This window comes from Fukomys damarensis, unplaced genomic scaffold (genome assembly GCF_012274545.1).
Source record: "Fukomys damarensis isolate Sample0158 unplaced genomic scaffold, DMR_v1.0_HiC HiC_scaffold_33, whole genome shotgun sequence".
NCBI classification, from domain to species: Eukaryota; Metazoa; Chordata; class Mammalia; order Rodentia; family Bathyergidae; genus Fukomys; species Fukomys damarensis.
Genome location: NW_022900945.1, coordinates 9,654,635 through 9,675,012, shown reverse-complemented (window position 1 = coordinate 9,675,012; position 20,378 = coordinate 9,654,635). Strand labels below are relative to the sequence as shown.

The following is a 20,378-nucleotide window of genomic DNA, read 5'->3' as shown; positions in this document are numbered from 1 at the left end:
TTTCTCTCTCTCTCTCTCTCTCTCTCTCTCTCTCTCTCTCTTTCTCTCTTTCTTTTTCTTTCTCAGGACCTTGCACTTGCAAGGCAGGCAGCAGAAACACTGAGCTAAATCCCTGGCCCTAGATCACTTCTGGGAAGACTTTTTTAACCTATACCATCTCTTTGCCTTCCAACTTCCTGGTGCCCTTTAAATATACATTCTTCTAGACTCTTGTTTCCCTTAATCTTGGCTTCTAGCTATAGAATCCGTAAGATACTTATTCAATTAATCTCCATCTGACTACTAAGCCTGGAGTTCCGTGAAGAACACTTCTCCACTGAATACCCAGTCTCGATCCTTGAACAACAAATGGTAGGAATTCAATAAGGTATTTGTTGAAGGAAAAGAACAAATAGCTCATTGTTCCATTTTTTGATCATCACTTAGCCTACTGGCACAATGAAGCACATTCTGGGCAATGTGATGATCACAGAAGCAGCTCAACTTCATAGTCCTGGAGTGGATATTAAGGCCACGCTGACTCAACTGACTGAGAAGCCCAGATATCGTCAGTCAGCCAGAAATTTTGTTCTCTTTGTATGCTTTTTCCTCCATCTTCTTCCCTAAACTTCATGGCTAGAGCTCAGACTCTGCTGCTCAAATTCAGTGCTTAGCAGTACAACTTTTCCACTAAGCAAATGATTTTGAATCATATATAATACATATCATAAATATAAAATATATATATTGAATAGTGCCATCCTTTGGTCCTATTATTCTAGCCTTCTTTATCATTTTTGATATTTTGCTTGAGGCATACATTGCACCCCCTAATGCTTTTAGAACCTGTCAGTGATTTGCTTTCATGTCCATATTAAAACTCCCTCATGTTCCTTACCTATAATCAGTTAATAAAAGCAAAAGATATTTTCTTGTTTGTTATTTGATGTTAAAGTTTTGCACAGCCCCCTTCCTTCAGTGAGAAGAAAATTCTGCGGTAGGTAATTGGCATATTTATCCTCAGAAAATATGCCTGAGGTTCATTTTGAAACATAAGGAAATGGTTTCCTAAATTATTTTAAGTCATGTAACTTCCAGGATAAAATTTTCTGTGCATCAAAATAAAGATGTGGGATTCAAGGCAACAGTGATACCATTGATAAGCAACAATGGCATTCATTTTTTTTTTTTTAGAATATACTAGGGATAGTAGATTGAAACAGCTAGGTCAAAAGCAATGAATAAACCAAAAACAAAAAGATCTGCTTTTATGGAGTTATTATGCAGATAGTGACAAGATTGTAAACAAAGAAACCTAACATTTCAGACTGAATGGTTAGAAGAAGAGGCTATCTTCTGAGACACTCAATCCATAGCCTATAAGAATCTTCATTTTTCTTCATAAGAGTTTACACAAATGAGGTTGGTCTGGACTTTGTCTTTAGAAAAAGAATGAGAAATGTGCTTTCTCTTTTCAAATATCTAGACTAGGGTTTATTCGGTTTCTCCTTATTGAGATACTTTTTTGAAATAATAACAGACACTTTATCTGCAAGCTTGTTGTAGAGAAATAAGTACCTAGGAAAGATAAGAAACAAGGACGTACAAGAAAGGATGGCAATATTAGGATGGTGCGGGCTGTGCTACTGTGGAGCACTAGGCTTTTACATACAAGGCTGTCTAGTGTGAGGAAGGCAAACTAATCTGCTTCACTCAGAAGAGAAGAATCTAGAAATGGATTTCAAAACACAAAGATGTCAATCAACAAGAGACACTGGAATGAACTGATACCAAGAAAAATTGTGGAGTCTCCTCTGCCACTTTTGGAGAACATGATACATAGCACCTGGTCTGATAATGAGGAAGGAGGATTTATTGGAGACAGATGGTCTGAGATTTCAGTGTGGTATTATATGACTGCTCCTCTTTGACTCTCTCAGATCTAACACCATACTTAAAATGTTCTTTTTGCTCTTTACATATTCTATTTTATTTTATTTTTATTTCTCCCATAACATGATCTCTCCATGTAAAGTTTATGCTGTTAAGCCACATCATCACATAGTCACACAAAGATTTAGAAGAGGACTAGGAAACAGGTCTTCTGATTCCTGCTTGAGCCAGTGCCCCCAAAGACCACTGGCATCTCTGAGTGAAGGCCTGCCTCATGTTAAATCCTAATACAAATCTATCTTATGCCAAATTTCTTCCTTCAGAAAAGGAATTGGCTTAATTATAGTGACTAAAATTACAGCCAAGAGGAGACTGTGAGTCGCTGTCATACCCTGGTCTCTCTTGTACTAATCAGTGGTGAGAAACATTTCTAAATCAGAGAGCAGAAGCAAAGAAATATAAGATATTTGGACTTCTTAAGGCAATTAAAGACTAAAGAGCAGAAGGCAAATCAGTCTTCCCGCCTTGGCAGTCTTAAAATTCATTCTGAAAGTAGATTTCGGAGTTATATTAGCTGTGATAGATTTTCACCACAACACATTTTTAAAGAGGAAATCACTCACTTCAGGACATACATTCCAACATTGCATAAGCAGAGAAGATATGGGCTTGGGAATGGAATACCCCATGGGGGACCTGATGTGGTGGTAGGCCATGTCTGCTGCGGGCGGCACCACAAACCAACTTGTCACATCAGTTTGGATTTTTGTATACTTGTTTCAAGAAACATGAGCAGATTTTTGAAAGTCATAAAAATCAATTTGTATAATAGCGACTAAGATTCCAAAGAACTCTAGGCTTAACCAAAATAGTAGGTAGTCTCATATTCAGAGGTTAACTTTACAATTATTCATTCATTTGGCTGTTGACTCCATAATGAGCAGAGGCCATTTAGAAAGAGAAAAGAAGGCTACGGGGAGCAAGTTGCTTAGGGCTTCTGAAGTGTAGTGTGCGTGCATAATGTTACGGGGAGTCAAAACTGAAAGACCGACCGGGTGACACTGTACAATGTCATTCATCCGAGAGAGCTTGTATCATGCCAACCAGGACAGGGGATACCACTTGGCTCATACTTCTAGTATCACTGTAGAAAAGCTGATTTTATTTTAAGCTTAAATTTTATTAATGGCACCAAGATAATGAAATTTATTTGTGAACTGGTTTTTACTAAATTGTTAGACAACCCCTCATCCATTTATTTCAGTGAATACTGATTAGTCATTGGCTGAATTCCCTAATACGGCCTGCACCCAGGGGGTTCTGAACATTGCTCCTCTCAAACTCTGAACCACTATTTTGTGAGTCTTTGAACTTCAATGTAGTTTCCTGTTTGATCAATATTTTTCCTTTTGGCAGCCAATGATTTCTATGCCCTTTTGAAAACCAAGTTTATAGCTACTTTAATCGAATATGTTCTGTATCAGGTATCATAATAGAATCCTTTAAGAACTATGCAATGTAGGTATTTTTATGCGTATGTGCCTAATTTTTTATTTATAGGCATTTTAAATGTAGCTAGTAATAGGTGCAGCCTTTCTTTTCAAAGTTCATGCTTCTTCAGAACACATCACATGAAAATACTTCATAAACAGCACACGATGCTGTTTATTTCTCAGAAAAATTATTGTGCACCAATGGGAGGACCAAATTGCAAAATATTTCTGCTTTCTCTGTCCTAGACTGTGGGGTTGTAAGCATTTGTCTATATCTTAATAAGTTCTGAGATATAATCCACTACTTCTCTCCTACCAAAATTCACTTTCACTCAATTCTATTCATCCATCTACTACCTGTAGATCTGGGGAAATTATATGCAACACATCTTGGATTATAGATTATTCTGAATCACTATCTCATTTTTCTAATTGTGAAATTAACTTTCTTTGTAGAAATTGAGAAATTAAGCAAACTAGAGTGAATAAAATCTTATTTAGAAAAAACAATTGTTAAAATACTTTGGAATTTGTTATATTTTTATAAAATTGAGCTTATGATGATACACAATTATGTAATTCCTGTTTTCTAAATTAATGCTTCAATTTAAGCAATGAAGCATTTTCCCATGTTATTAAAGCTCTGTTAACATATTTTAATGACTTTGCTTTTAGGTGATTTACTTAATAATTTCTCAATTTTAAGCTGTTCCAAATACTTCAAAGAATCTTATTCAGTATGAATTTCCCTATTTTAGAAATAATATATTTGTGATATACTAAAAGGTGAAAGTTGAAGAGCACATGTACTTTATAGACTTTATCTATACTGATAAGTTATTTTCCAAACAGCTGTGCTAATTTATACTCTCAGCAGCAACTGTGAAAGGTTATCATGGTGTCTGCACCAGGAAAATACTTTATTAATTTGAGAGGCAAATGTACCCATTCATTGTGGTTTTGATCTTGTTTTTATCAGATGTGTCTTTTGTAATGTAGATTAGTTACGGTGCACTCCTTTCATGGTTACTTTTGACTACTCTTAATTGCTTCCAGAGTTAGGTAAATCGATAAGCAAACAAGTAAACTAATGCTTAGTGACCACTGATCTTCTCCCTCTAATTTACTTTGTTATGACTATTTAGATAATATTGAGCTGGTGCATGTAAACCAGTGTGGTAAACACACTTAAACTCATTACAGGTCTCTTAATGTGTGAAGAGGGATCATTCTTAAAATGAGTTAAACTCAGATGTACATCCCAATCACCCCTTTGAAACGCTTAGATTCTGGTATCTAGTGTACAGAGTTACTCGTCTGCTTCTTGGCGTTGTGTCTGGAAAACTAGCTCAAGAGGAATGATATTTAATTCTTCATTCTTCAGAAGAGATTCTGCAGCGTCCTGACATCTCCGTCTCCCATTCGTTTTGCTCATTCTTGGCCCGGATAGTACTCACAATTGTCTCCACCAGAGAGTCGGCGATACAACGAGGGGCCGGTGACTGATTTTTCTCACCAATGGATTTGTCTACCTGACTCAGGTAGCTATGTTACACTAACAGATGAGCAATCTTCAGTCTCGCAGATTCTGGGATGGGATTGTCAGCCCATTCATCAAGTTATTAGCTTGATTGTTATAAAATACGTTAAATAATTTATGTAAATATCAGTTGCTTCTTTCACAAAGCAAACTTTGCCATTAAACAAGAATAAAACCACTTTAAAATATTTGCTATTTATTGAGCAATTGTCATTTTTTCAAAACTGCCCTGGTAATTATAGCTTATTAAAACATAATAACTTCTATTATAAAACTGTGTAACAGAATTGTTTGCATTGATGGAAGTGTCCTGCATTGTTCAATATGCTGGCACAAAGATTTAAGAAATGAAAATGTGGGTGGTAAGACTGTGAAACAATTTAGTTTGTTTAATTTCAACAATAAAAATATAAATTTAAATAACCATGGTCAGTGGCTCTACAATTCCAGGGAACAACTTTTTCTCTCTCATCCTGAATGATGGGGCTACAGTTAAATACAACTTTGTGAATCAGATCCGAGGATCTATACAACCATGGGAACAATTTGTGGATTCAACTTATTCCTTATTTATCAATACTTTATCAAAGGAAGAAGGTATTTGAATGAAGATTTCCAGGGTTACCTCTCAAAAGAAATACCCCAATGAGTTACAAAATGAGTACCCAACGTAATATGTAACAACTTTTGTCCATTTACTTTCATATCAAAATGTATTGGACATCCTGCATAAATGATACAAGGCTAAGAAAATGTCTGGCACTAATATTTCCTGTGCAGTTTTGTAAATGAATGGATAATTAATAAATGAATCTGATTTTTCACTGCTTTTTATGGTACAAATGTTAATCCTGAAATACAAATTCATTTCCCTGGCATCCTCTTTCCTACTCTCTTTTCCTTTATGACATCTATTACCTTTAGGTCGGTGATGGCCAAACTTTTAGAAATCAAGTGCCCAAACTGCACCCACTAAACCCACTTATTTTTTGCAAAGTGGCAACACTGCAATTGAACTTGAACACTGGGGATTTATTTCAGAAAAAACAACTCATACAGCTTGTGACGCCATAGCAGAGCGGGCTCTGCATTCCTGCTGTGGCATGCATGCCGTAGGTTCATCACCACTTTCCTAGGTCTTATCGCAGATTGACTCCTCTAGATAGACTCTTCTTGCACCCACCCACAGCACCTTGTACTTTAATAGCATCTACTATATCATACTTAATTGCTTATTTACTTGTTTGCCTCTGCATGTAGATCATAAGTTCATTGTGGTGATGGGATGTACCTTTTCATGAATGTTCCTCCTGTGCTTAGTAAAGTAACTGGCAGTCAATAGGTATCCAAGAATTGCACTGAGTGAATAAATGAGACCATTGGAAATAATGTTCACTGGAAAATAATGAAGATACTGTTATACTCATTGAATGAATGAAAATGATGGGTTAATACCATTAAGAATCTTACTCATTTTTGAGTGCAACGGCTAGCCATCAAGACTGTTTGTAGAACAAATACAATGTTTTGTTTAATATTAAATTATAACATAATCAGGTAAATTACTGAGACCTACTGGTGAGTTTAGTCAATACTATCTTTTGTTCAAAATATTTGGGGAGGGGCTTTAATAAATGGGAACATTAAGACAATTAAGAAATACTCCTAACAGGAAATCTTAAGAATTCCCATTCTGACTGCTCTAAACTTTCTGGGAGAGCCTCAGTAAGCCTACTTGCTTCTATGAGAATTTCATGGACACAAGGTGCAGCAGGGAAGACACAGTGCCTCCATGATAAGCTTGAGCTTGTGGGACAGGAAGTCATATGTTTAAGCCTCAAGTCCACCAGCATGGGACACGGAGCATGCCTAAAAAGTCCCTAAACCACACACACAGAGAAAGAGAGAGAGAGAGAGAGGACCCACAGGTTGTGATTAGAACTAACCCACATACAGAGAGAGCACTTGCCTGCTTGCTCTTGGCTCTCAGCAGTTGCTATGGCCATGTGTTTTTGTTGCTGTTGCTAGAATCTGTGAACTTAAAGCTGGACTATACTCTTTCAGTTTGAATCTAGAAAATCAGATGCAAAAACAGATGATGCTTTCTCATCTATTTAGACCACAAGATATTAGATCCTTTGGGGTTTTCTTTGGGTACTAATATAGGGAGTGAATATCAAGTAAAATTTTACATTGAATTACTGTAAATTTGGGTACTACCACTTATCTGTCATCAGGCTCAGTTTATAATGCAACAGTACATTGTGAGCACTGTGGGGAACACAAATATGAAACTGGCCATGGTGAAGTTAGTTGTCTATTCCCTATGTATGAGTATATCGGTACCAGACTCAAACTTCCTAAAGTAACTATTTTCTAAAATTAAATGTAGGCACTCATACTAAAAAGGAAGAAAAGAGAATGATAAAGTAAAATATTTTCCATCTTATTAGTAAGTATTGATCAAGACACACTTGCCAGAGTACTGTTTGAAATGTTGATTGTGTGTACATGGCTAAAAAACACACTTGACTCAACTCCATTGTTTTTAACCAGCCAGGCTGCGGTGAAACAAAGCAAATGTGTTCTACTGTCCCAGCAAGAGCTAAGACATATTCTTTGTTAAACTGACACTTTTCAATGATGTATCACTGCAGTGTACAGCATCTGAGTGAGACTATGAGATTGCAATCTTGAGATTGCACTAAGAATTGCTTAATTTTTTAAACCACATCCCATTCTCATTACATACTGTCAGAAAAATAGATTAATTTGCACCATTGTCTATTCTCATTGCAATCTTTGTCAGTGTAATGAAGTATCAGGACGTTAATATCAGCTATATTCACAGAAATATCACCATCTATTGAATCTACTTAATCTTTCCATTGATCTGTGCAGTGACTGGTTGGCTCCTCTTTTCAGTGGTCAACTGATATGGATTAACATAATACAGATGAGATTTCCTTTATTCCTATTTTCCTCCCACCTGTCCACATCATCATGGTGTTTATACATTCTGAAGTCATTATATTCAGGACAATTTTGTATCCTAATCATACATGAAGAAAGCATGAAAAGGTATAGAAAATATAGATAGCTTCAAATCTGAGGCCTATGGAGTAACTATGTCTCTAAGTGTACTTTATAATTCATTTAAAAATTATATGTGAGACCAAAGAAGTCTGCAAGCCATGTTTGGCTCCTGAACTCTCAGTTCACAACTTTGAATTAAAGTCTCAATGTGAAGTCTCACCAAAACCTGGCTATGAAAAAATTGGCAGATGCTCTTAATTTTCTGACACATCCCAGACTTAGTTAAAGCTTGGCATTAAGGTATCCCAGGAGACCAAGTTGAGTCTCCTCGTGAACCAGCTGGCATCACACAGGAAAACAAGATGATTTTTTTCTTTGGCCTCAAACTATGATCTGAAAGTGAGCCACAAAATTGGGTACCTGGTCATAAGGGAATGGGACTGGACACAATACATATTGATAGATTAATTTACCCCAGCTTTCTTCTTTAGTTTCTCATGATATATCAGAGGAGACAAGCCCAGGAGAGAAATAAAATCTGGGAAGCAGGTGTTGATTTGTTTCTCTGAAATGTATCCAGGACAGCTCTTACTTGCCAGGTTGTACCAGCTCTTTTTTCATCTTGCTTGGTTCTTTGCTCTCTGGTTGGCTTTCCACTTTGGCTCCTGTTCTCCCTAATCTTTTTATTTCTCTCACAAATCTGTTCCTTTTCCTGTATTCCTCCTCATGCTCTTGGCTAAGTCAGAAGCCTGGAATTCACCCTTGACTCATTGTTCTTCCTTGCATTCCCACCTCTATCTACTGAGAAATCCTATTCAAATCTCTCCATACCAAACTCTCCTTTCTCTTCAAAACTACTACTCTCTGTGTAGTCTTAGACATTGCTTCTAGAAGACCTGGTCTCCTTGCTTCTGGATTTGAAATCCTCCAAACCTGGCTGTGCTGTGTAACAAGAGAAAACATTCTAAAATAGTAATGGAGTTGTATTTTTCTCCTCTTAAAATTCTGCAGTGACTTCCATTATCAATACAAACAGGCCTATGATAGCTAATATACGTGCGCATTTGACTTGGCATATTTGTTAGGGTATTTCTTAAGAAACCGACATTTGAATAAGTGAACTGAGTAAAGAACATATGCTATCATGAATTTGGGCAGACATCATCCAATTCATTGAGGGCTCCAATAGAGTAAAAAAATCTGTGGAAAGGTGAGTGAATTACCTTTTTCTTCTGGAGCTAGGATATTCATTTCTTCTGCCCTTAGAACCAGAACTTGGGAGTTCCTGGCTCTTCATATTCTGTAACACACATCAAGAGCCCTTCAGGTGCTTAACCTTTGGCTCAAGAATGAATTACACCACTGGCTTTCCCGGTTCTCCAGTTTGTAGATGGCACATTGTGAGACTTCTATTGTACTTCTTGGACTTCATAAGCATATATGACAATTTCCATAATAAAGCATACATGTGTGTGTTTGCACATGCATGTGTGTATCTTACTGGATCAAGTATTAGGCAATTAGTCAGGTTTCTCTTTGCTGGAACACAATACCCAACACTGACATCTTTTTTTTGGGGGGGGTACCGGGGATTGAACTCAGGTCCTTGCACTTGCAAGGCAGGCCACCTAACCGCTGAGCTAAATCCCCAGCCCCCAACACTGACATCTTAAAGGAGAAGCTTAATTTGGCTCATGGCCCAGGGATTCAGGACATGCTCAGCAACTCCAAGGCAGAAACATTATTGCAAAAGAGCACAGAAGAACAAAGCTGCTTAGCTAGCTGCAGTCGGCAAGCAGAGGAGGGGAACCACGCCAGAGAAGAAAACTTCAGCGCTCCTTGACCCACCCAGACACACCCAGCAAGGTGCCTCAGTCGGTCAAGCTGACACCATGAAGGCTAACCGTCACAGCTGTGCTGCTGTGGAGCACGCTGGCTTACACGAGGATCTTCTCCATCTGGCTTCATTTTGACAGCAGTTGTCTTGCAACCCATGCCTTTGTATGCTCTGATTTGTCCTTCCTAAATTATTTATGAATTTCTCATCCCTCTGGACCCTGCTGATGCTGCTTTTAGTAGAACACTTCCCCACCTCCCCACTGGTTACCTATTTAATGAATAGTCATCTTTTTAAGATCTACTTCAGGTATCATCTGCTCTGAGAATCTTTCCCTGACATATTTTTTCCCCCACCTTCAGTCTAGGCAGGAGGTTGAACCAGGCAGCACTCTTGACCTTCTGCATGTCTCTCTAGTCAGGCTTACTCTACTAATGACACTTTTCCTTCCTTGCTGCACTGAATGGCTTGAGGACCTAAGAAATTATCTATTTCTCTTTGCTTTGCTCTTACTCTGCCATGGTTCCTGGCCACGAGAAGCACTCAAAAATAATAACTACATTTAACATTTCTTGAATGCTTACTTCTGTCACCAGTCTTCTAACTTTCTGAGGTACAACTATCTTTAGACCTATTTTAAAAATAAATTCAGGTACAGTTAAGTGACTTGTACCAAGTCCCAAGACTCATGCTCTTACATGTTATGCCGAACACGGTGTTAACTTGAAATTTTTTTCTTTTAGGAAATTAAATTAACTGTCAATATTAAAAAAACCTTTAAATTTCCAAAGAAGCAAACAGAAATTAGTTGTAAGGTAAGTGTAAGCAGGCACACTTATATTCTCACTCAGTACCATCTGGATGCAGCTGGGTAGCAGCTGTTCCCTTGAGCCAGGGAAGCTGACTTCCTATTCATCATATTTGGTGTTTTGAGCATTTGCACGCTTGCGCTGGCCCTGTGGGCCCTTTATCTTGTGACCATTGTGGTGGGGGATGTGAGGATTTTTTTTCATCCTTTCTAAATTGGAGACTCAAAGGTTCATTTGAATATGAATCTATCAAAAAGATACCCTAACTTTAAGTTCTTCTGAATGTATACCTGCACTTGTGTAGGAGTCTATGCTAATGTTGACATTCTATTTTTATCATTCTCCCAGAGGGTAGCAAGCTGATAAATCCAGAAGGATGAGTCCTGTATCATACTGCTACAGCCATAATTGATAATGCTGTCCCACACTGTAGTCATGGATTTGTTGCCCATTGTAAATGGCTAATATGTAGCTTATATTAAATCTGATGCTTCACATAATTTATTGCTGAACATATGCTAGATTGCCTAACCACCACAATGATATTAGCAGTCTTATCTCTTGATTCATGGTCACTGTCCAACTTTTATAAATCCAGCATCTATCATAAACAAATTCTCTTTCCAATAAAGTACTATAAACTTTAATATCTGGAATTCTGAAACAAAGTTATTCTTAGGCAAGACCACTAACTTTTTATTAAATAATATTCTCCCTCTAAAAAGAGTGCTTTGAGAGGGGGAGGTGCATGAAGAGAAAGGGATCTTTATCTCTTTGATAATCATTTTACAATTAGAAAAGCATAATGGAGTAGAGAAAATTACAAAACTGTGTGAGCAAAACATGATAAAAATTATGATAAATGGTGACTTGGGATACATGGGAAACTGTTCTGAACTTGGTTTTAGACAACTGAGGAAGAATTTTTAAAGAAGGAATCCTAGTTTAGCCAGGAGCTAAAAGTAAATTGGAGTTAGTATATAAGAAGCAGAAGAGTGCGTCTGACCAAGAGACTAGCGTGTGCAAGGCACGTAGGTCAGAGGAAGAAAGTGAGGGAAGTGAAATAATTCTCCGCAGCGGGAACTGAGTGTCAATCTGCATGTGGCAAGAGGCAGACCCAGGGAGGAAAGCAGGAATACAGATACAAGGCTTATAGTTTAGTTTACATTTTCTTATTCTGTTTTTATTAACATGTACGAATTATTCATATTAATGGGGTAGGTGTGATATTTCAACCCATGCATACAGTATGCACTGACTGAATGAGAATAGCTAGTGTTTCTCCCTCACTGTACACTGTTTGGAGACTTTGAGCTGTTTTTTTCTTCTAGATCTTCATTAAATGCACAACAGGTGATTCTGAATTGTAGACATCCGCTGTGCTGTGGAATTCAAGATTTTACTCCTACCTATGGTTTGGTTCTCATTATCTATACTTTCTTTATAACCTCCCTTTTTAGCCTCTAATAAACACTATTCTAATAACCATAGACAAGAGAAAAAACACTCAGCTCTTATCTTCTTTTATCTGTCTTATTTTACTTAACATAATATATCCAGACCCAACTATGTCACTATAAATGACAGGCTTTCATATATATACATATATGCATTCATTTTTTGATAAGGCTGATTCCATATTTAGCTGTTGTGACTAGTGTTGCAATAAACATGGGAGTGCAGGTTTCTCTTTTGTGTATCAGTTACACTCTTTAGATATTTCCCCAGAAGTGTGCTTGCCAGGTCACATGATAGCTCTTGTTTCAGTTTTTTGAGGAATTTTCATAGTAGTCCCCATAATATCTGTATTAATTTACATTCCTACCAGAATATATATGAGTTTCTTCTCCACATCCTTATTAGCATTTGTTATTGTTTTTATTTTTGTTAATTGGAGTCAGGTGATACTACATTGTGGTTTTGATTTGCATTTCACTAAAGATAATAGTCATTTTTCCATATATTTGTTTTGGCCATTTTTATAGATTATTTTAAGAAATGTTGTTTGTATCTTAAGAGAAAAGGAAAAGCATTAAAGGATTTTAAGTGAGGGAGGCCACATGACCAAATTAGAATTTTGGGAAAGCTGGAATTTTGAGGAAGCTGGATTGATGAAAAAAAGATGGCTAGCAAAACTGAAGATGTGAATATTGGAGATATTTTGCAGTATTTTTTATGTCAAATCAAGAAGAAACAGTGAAGTTGAAGCTAAGAGATACACAGATCTGAGCTATAAGGAAAGAAAAATAGAAAATAAGAAAATAAAGTGAGAGAAATGGACTGATTTCAGAATCAATGGAGAACATTTGGGAATGATGGAAATATTCTATATCTTGATTCCAGTTTTGGTTCTATAAGTAGATATATTTACTACAACTCATTGAACTATTAACTTATGAGGGTAAATTTTCCTATTTATAAGTTATACTTCAATAAATCAGAATTTGTTTAAAAAGACCTTGCAGTAGTTCAAATGGAAGATGGCGACTTGAGCCAGAAGATGGTGGGTGGTGGTAATCACAGATAATTCTAAGTTACATTAGGAAACAAAATCAGTGGACCAGGTCGAGAGGACTGGCACAGGGCTAAGGGGAAAGGAGACATATCTCCCATAAAAGGATGCTGCAGTGCATTTACAATTATAATTGATTTGCTATCTATTCAGCAGTCTTATCTGAATGCAAACTCTAAGAAGTAGAGAGACAGCATCATAATCGCATCTTACAAACGGCAATGTTGGTAAGGAAAGCCCTCACCTCCACATTGTGAACAAGGGTTAAGTTCCACCATTTAAGGCAGTGAAAAGCAAACTGAGAAAGATTAGGACAATTGCGTCACCAGTGTACTCAGCAAACTATGCACAAAGCATATAATCATGAAAAGCACCCTGCAAGGTAAACTGTGGGGAAAAACACATTGAGAAAAGAGTAAGGCATATGAGCTTTTGCTCTGTACATGAGAACCAATTAAGATTCTGGCTGGTTTTTAAAAAACTTTTTAAAGGAATGTTCAACTATTATCCATTTTGACTGTATCCTTCTGACTCATTGTTATAAAGTGACCATTAAGGGCTTATAATTCATAACAAGCTTCTTTATGGTTTCATGTGGAAGCTGCTTTCTAAGCATGCTAGTTCTAGGGATGCCAAGTCCTTATGGAGTTTCCAGTTTAGTGTGACAAAGCTTGAAAATATCACAAAAAAAAAAATAGACAGATGTAAATAAAGTTTATCTGGAGCCTAAATTATCTGAACCTCCTTCTTGTACTCATCTCTAATTTGTACCTCTAAGCCAAGTATCAGGTATAACATCGATGAAAATTATTTTTAATTTTTTAATGTGTCCACATATATAATACAGAATTATTAGAAAAAGCAATTGTAGCTCTAACGGGTTTCTTTGGTGTGGCCGCTTTTTCATCCCTATATAAACATTAAAATTTTTCTAAAATCTAACTTCAAAAACTATAGCTTTGTCTGCATTATTTGTCCCCACAAGCCATGTGGCTACAGTTACCTGCTTGCTTTCCTAAAATCAGAAAACCACGTGCAATTTAATAGATCATTCCTACACTTCCGAGTGCCTGTGTCTAGTTTTCTGGAGCACACATACTCAAACACTTAAGATCGTTTCCTTACCTCCTCTCTCGTCGTCCCACTGGGGAGAAACAAGCCGCTGGGTGCAGCAGGCCTTTCCTGGCTTGAGATGAGCGAAAGGAATCTCGCCGGTGAGCAGCTCACACAGGTACAGCGCTTGGCTGCAGACGTCGGCCTGGGCTCCGTAGCCCGGTGTGAACGCCTCCGGCGCCATCCAGCCCAGGTTCTGCACGGGGAACAGTCAGGAAGCTTTATCAGGGCTGCGAGCTCACCCAGAGCGGGTTTCTCCTCAGGGCAGGATCCTTAGAGGTCCCTGGTGCTCTCTGACACTTTTTTTTTTCTGACCATTATAAGGCCATAAAATTCATAATTCTCTCCCAAATCACCAATATTAATCATTAAATTACGGCCTCATCAAGAGATTTCCACAACAGTAACATTTCCTTATTTTTTAAAATTTAAATTGAGTTTATTGGTACATTCTAGGTATACAGTACAGTTACATTCATTACTGGGATCTTGTACCTTTACATGGCAGGTCTTGGTTCTCATTTTTTCCCCTTGTCTCCACCCTCCCTTCACCCCCTCCTCCCCTCCCTACATTTCCTTATTTTTATTTTTTCTTCCTTTTATTCTGTGAACTCCTTCTTCCCAAAGCCATACAGGCTTCGCAACAGCAAACCACAGATCCATTCAGGAACCCCATGAGTCCCTGAGACTGAATCAGTCCCCAAACAGGCACCTGTCCCTTTAGGTTTTTCGGTTTAGGAAGTCATTAGCTTAGGAACGCAGAGTACTCACAGCTGAGGAGAGAAAGGGCCATAGGGGAGCACCCAGAATTCTCCTATGAAGTAGGTTTCTTAACCGGCAAGCTCAAGTTTATCATATTTCCTTTGTTTTTCCACAGGTGCTATTTTTGAATTCTTCTTGCACAATATCCCAGAAAACAAGCCCATAAGATGCTACCAATTTTTGGCATGCAATCTTATAGCTTCATCTGTTTAATGGCATTATTTACAGTATTTTAATTTTTGATGCATGTTTTCAGTTTAAAAAACAAGGTTTCCAGCCTGGGATGAAAACACAAACATTTGATTTATTTGTAGTTTCGGGGACAGACACTAGAGTTTGTGTTAGGAGATGAACATTCTAGTTTTGGTGGCACCATTACCCAGGCAGCTGTGCTCACCTCTCTCATTTTTCCTTGACCTCATATTCCTCAAAGGCAAAACAGATGTGTCAGGCTCGTCAAGCTCTAGAACTCCACGACCCCATATTATATCAGTTCACTTTGCTAAACGCCTCTGTACATCTTAAAGAAAACCAATATTCTATTATTACTCTTACTGAAATCCTGGGTATCGTGCTGGCTGCTGTTAATTCTTTTGAAATGTCTACCTTATTTTGAAAGCATGCATAATTACAGCTTTCCAAGAATATCTTTATTCTGATTATGTTGCTCACATGCAATTCTCCCACATGAGCTTTCACATTTCAAATAGCCTCCATTTATATGGCAGATTATGCCTTGTGTCACAACACTGTATCAGTGGGAGTAGGTAGAGAGTGTGCCCATTTTTTATTCCTGGGGAGGGGGCCATAGAATGACTAGAGAACTTAAATTAGGCCACATAACTAGAAAGGAATAAAATAGTCTCCAAAACAAATCCAGAGGAGTGCTGTGCTTAAAGACTATGTTGCTAGGATAAAAGGATTAATGCAACTTGTTGTTGGTGAAATTCAATTTAATTCTGCTCAACAAAAGTTTATTTAGTCCGGAAGTCTCTGACGGCTGCATTTTAGAATCACTTGGTGGAACTTTGAAAAAATACAGGTACGGGAGATCAGCCTTGGCCAATGAAATAATAATTTCTAGGGGTTGAACTCAGGAATCGTGTCTACATTGATTTCACTGCGGAGCCCCACTGTCTTAGCTCCCTCAGCCTCCCAGGTCCTAGGGTTGTGGATTCTGCCACTTCCCTGACCTCCTTTCCACTTGATCTGCCCACAGCAGCCCCTCTAGCTACGAACATACAGATCCTTCTGCCGCAGAGTCCTTGCACCTGCCATTCTCCCTGCGTGGGACCCTTCTCCCCCATGTCAGTGGCGGCCCAGCCGGGTCTCATGATGCAATAGCTTTCTCTCCTCCCATCTCAGTGGCATCTCCAGCACGCTCCACTCCTTTACTCTGTGCTCCCTCATTCTTCATAACACTCAATACCTCTTAATATTTGTGTTATTAATTTGCATAGCATCAGTTTCCTTCTGGTGTAACATCAGATCCAGAAGAAGGGAACTCCAGCTTTGAGAAGAATATTTGGCACCTAGTGGGTGTTCCATGTGTATTAGTTGAACAGATGAATGGAATCTAGTGAGGCATCCGCTTTGGGTTTGGTTGGTCACATAAGAGGAGCCTGGTGCCCAGCATGATGATGTTGGGAGGTGGTGAATCTCAAAGAGGCAGCACTTGGCGCACAGTGAGGTCATTGGGTTGCTGCCTACCTAACTGAAAGGATTATTGCTCTTCTCATGGGATCCCAGTTTGCTCCTAGGAGAGGAGTTGCTATATAAAAACCAAGACTGGCCCCTTCCTTCTCTGGCTTCCTGTCTTGTCTCCTTTATACCCATGATCCCACCATCATGCCACCCAGCCTGCGTGACACAACCAGCAAAGCCATTGCAGAACCAGCACCAGGCAATTTGATCTCTCGGTCTCTAAAAACGGGAGCCAAATAAACCACTTTTCTTCATAGAGTTCCCAGACTCACCTATTTTGCTGTAGTAATGGCAATGCTGACTGTTGAACTAGAGGAAACTATCCTCGTGGTACAGCTTGGCTCCTAACTCCTGTCTCTCCTGGATGTGCTAACAGTGCCAACTCTTTGAAGTTCTCCCTCAGACTGATTAGTCACCCTCCTCTTTGCCTCTCCTCTGGGTGCCCTCTGTCCTTGGCCATGCCGTCCTACCCTTTGCATCTTCTGATCAACTCCACTTCATCCCGCCCGAGTTCTCAGCATGCACTGTGATACTTTCATCACTAAACTTCCACACTGCTTTTAATCTGTCTGCTTCTTACTAATATTTTTCTCTTTGAAAAATGAATTTCTTGAGATCACGAACTAGACTAAAAAGATTTTGGCATGTCCAGCCCTCTGAACAATTTCTGACATGGAGATAGGCCCTCCATAAATGTTTGCTGAGTGAATAGAAATACAAACTATCAGGGCAAGGTAGAAGGACGGTAAAGAGAGAAACAGGGGCCAGTTTATAGAAAGGAATCTGTTTAACACAGGTAAAATCTGCCCGAGTCTTACAGGATGAACAGTCTTTATCCAGGGGAACGCAAGGAAGGGTTATCCAGGCAGAGGGCCCACACTGCAAATGGTGGTGTGGGGAATGGGTGTGGCTTTGAGTCGGGACACAGGAGGCTTGGAACAATTCCTGGTGGAAAAAGAGATCACAGAGGAAATTACATAAAAAAAAAATCACAGAGGGGCTTTTAGCCCAGATGTGGGGTGGGAGAAAATTTCTAGGCAAAGGAACTTGAACTTCAACCTGATGTAAGTTGAGTATCATTGAGGGTTGATAGTAGGAGGGGAATTGCCAGAGCAGCAACATTTAGTGGCCCAGAATGCTCCAGAACACGCCCAGAATGATTTGGAAAAGAGGACTGGGGCTAGGAGCCTGCTGCAATCACCCAGAGCAGAGACGATGCAGGTATGAAGCTGTGAGCTAGGGTGGTGGGGAAATGAGGAGTGGACGGAAGGAGGGAGGAAGAGAAGAGAGCAGAGAGGGCAAGTGCTGTGGGGGATGGGAGGAGAATGCATCTCAAAGCCAAGGGGAAAAAATAATACCAGAGAAACATGATTAGGTAATGTGTAAGTGGAAGCAGTAAAGGGAAGAATGAAAAGTTATTCCAAGTGCGGCTAATTAGACGTCACAGGTAGTTCCTAAAGAGAAGTCTACTTATGTGGAGGAGAGAGGTTGAGGGGAATGAAGGAGAGGGCAGATAATGGATGTAATTGCAAGCATTTTGAGAACAATTATCCTCGCCTTAGATGTTCTAATTTATATTTTGCTTAAACATTAACACTTGGCTATGCTACCTATTACCTTATAATGTTAAAATAGAAAACTATGAATAGTTAATAGACGGTGGAAAGCCACTAATTTTAGAGTTAGTTACCCATTAAATGTTAATTCTACTACATAATATAGTTATCTAAATATGAAAGACAGCTGTCCGTGTGCCTGCCATGTGTTATTTGGTTACATCTGAAACATTTTCTGCGTTATTTTATCTCTTTTTCCAAATATATCTTATCAATTTCCCAAACAGAGCCTTAAAAGAGTTATTTTGGGGATTTATTGAAAATAAAATCATAAGGCATTATCCTGGCACCGAGACAAAGGCATTCCTGCCAGTTCAACAGCTTTCCTCAAGCTCCCTTTCATGCTGAGTTTGCACGTTCTAATTGTTTTATAATTATAGGAACAAAGCAGCAACAAACCCCAGGTTGCTTTGTCATGTCATCTTCATCCAGAGATTGTAGAAATCTTGATTCTGAAAGACAGGGGGAAAAAAAAACCATATTCATGTCAAAAGAAATATCTCAAAACCAAGGTAAAAATAATCACAGCAAAAATTCTACAACTTCATGAAGCTTTTGTCTTATTCAAATTGTCAATTTCCTTCTTTTAGCCAAGGATATTAAACAGGAAAAACTAAAAACAAATGATATGTTTTCAAAGTTCAATGTCAAATCCATTTTCAGAAAATTTGCAACACCAGGCACCAAGCAGAATGAAGACTATCATCATTTGCGATATTATAAATCTCACCTCCAAAATCAGCCACCACAACATGCCCATCCTCATAAAGAAGAATATTATGACTAGAAAAAAAAAAAAACATTTGGAGTAAGTTTGTATAGTAGTCATCATATGTTTGTCTAGAAGCTAAGTGTTCTCAAAAGACCAACTCTGATTTTCTTAGTTTTACTAATTCAAAAAGATATTTACAAAATGTGATCATGTTTTATCTAATGCTGAAAGAATACAGAATTCCTATGGTAACAAACCACCCAAACTTATCAAAATGATCCATTAACAGATCATTTTCCCTTTGATTTATTCTCTGAGTGCTTGTTTGCAGTATGTACTGTTGACATTCCTTGTGGGGAGTTGGTTCACATACATAACACGTCTTACTTCCTTTCCTCATCCCCTTCCCTTCCCCACTCCCTCCATCTCTTGATTCCCTTCTCATTTGAGGAAGACACAGCTCCTTGAGGAATTGGCTGATGTAACTGCGGCGCTGGACAAAGAGGAAGAACATCACAAGCAGATCAGAGTTAGAGTGGAGGACTAGCGTCCCCAGAGCCCTGGCCACAGAGAACGTTGCTCAAGGAAGGGCGTTTCGTGAAAAATATTGTGGACATAGCATTCTAGCTACAATTTCAGGACAACTGAATTTGTCAGGCCTGTGAGATGATGCCAGTTAAACCACATTTTAAGGTTTGTGAGGAAGAAAATACATAAAGGTCACCAACGCCTTGCTTCCAACCCAGAAGTCAGTAAGATCAGGAATAGTGTCACAGTACATCTTAAATATTCTCATTGCATCACAAAAGGCAACTATGTGAAGTAGATGGATGTATTAGCTTGACTGTGGGCACCCTTTTGATATACATAAATCCTCTTGATTTATCACAACACCATATTCTATACTGTTCATCTATATAATTTTTGTCAACTATATCTCTATGATGTTGTAAGACACAAATGTTCTTTTCAAGAAATTCAAACCCACATTGATGGAATGAGTTGCGTAACATCTTACAGACAAGTCTTTGGTGATAAACAGTCATCTTGGAAAACTTCTTATTGATAACTATGACGTCCATTTTACATTTGGCTTCTAAATGAGTCTCTTCCCTAGCAGGATAGTAACACTAGATTTCTTCCAGGATGCCCTGTATTCCTATTATATAAATTGCATTTTCTTCTATCCTCATTTATTTTGCTTCATTACTAAAGTTTGGACAATACTATTCTGTTTTAGTGCTCTGCAAATTCAAGACAATATTGAGTTATGTATATAATGTTTTCTGGCATTGACTTGAGGTTTCTGAGAGTGTTACTTTCAAATTTATCTTGTACTATTAATGAATTGTATCTTTGGACTACAGAATTA

The 20,378-nt window shown here is 38.3% G+C and overlaps 1 pseudogene; it reads right to left on the bottom strand.

The window, feature by feature from the left end:
* Positions 1-20,378, bottom strand: part of LOC104848996 — a 266,524-nt pseudogene that overhangs the window by 69,650 nt on the left and 176,496 nt on the right.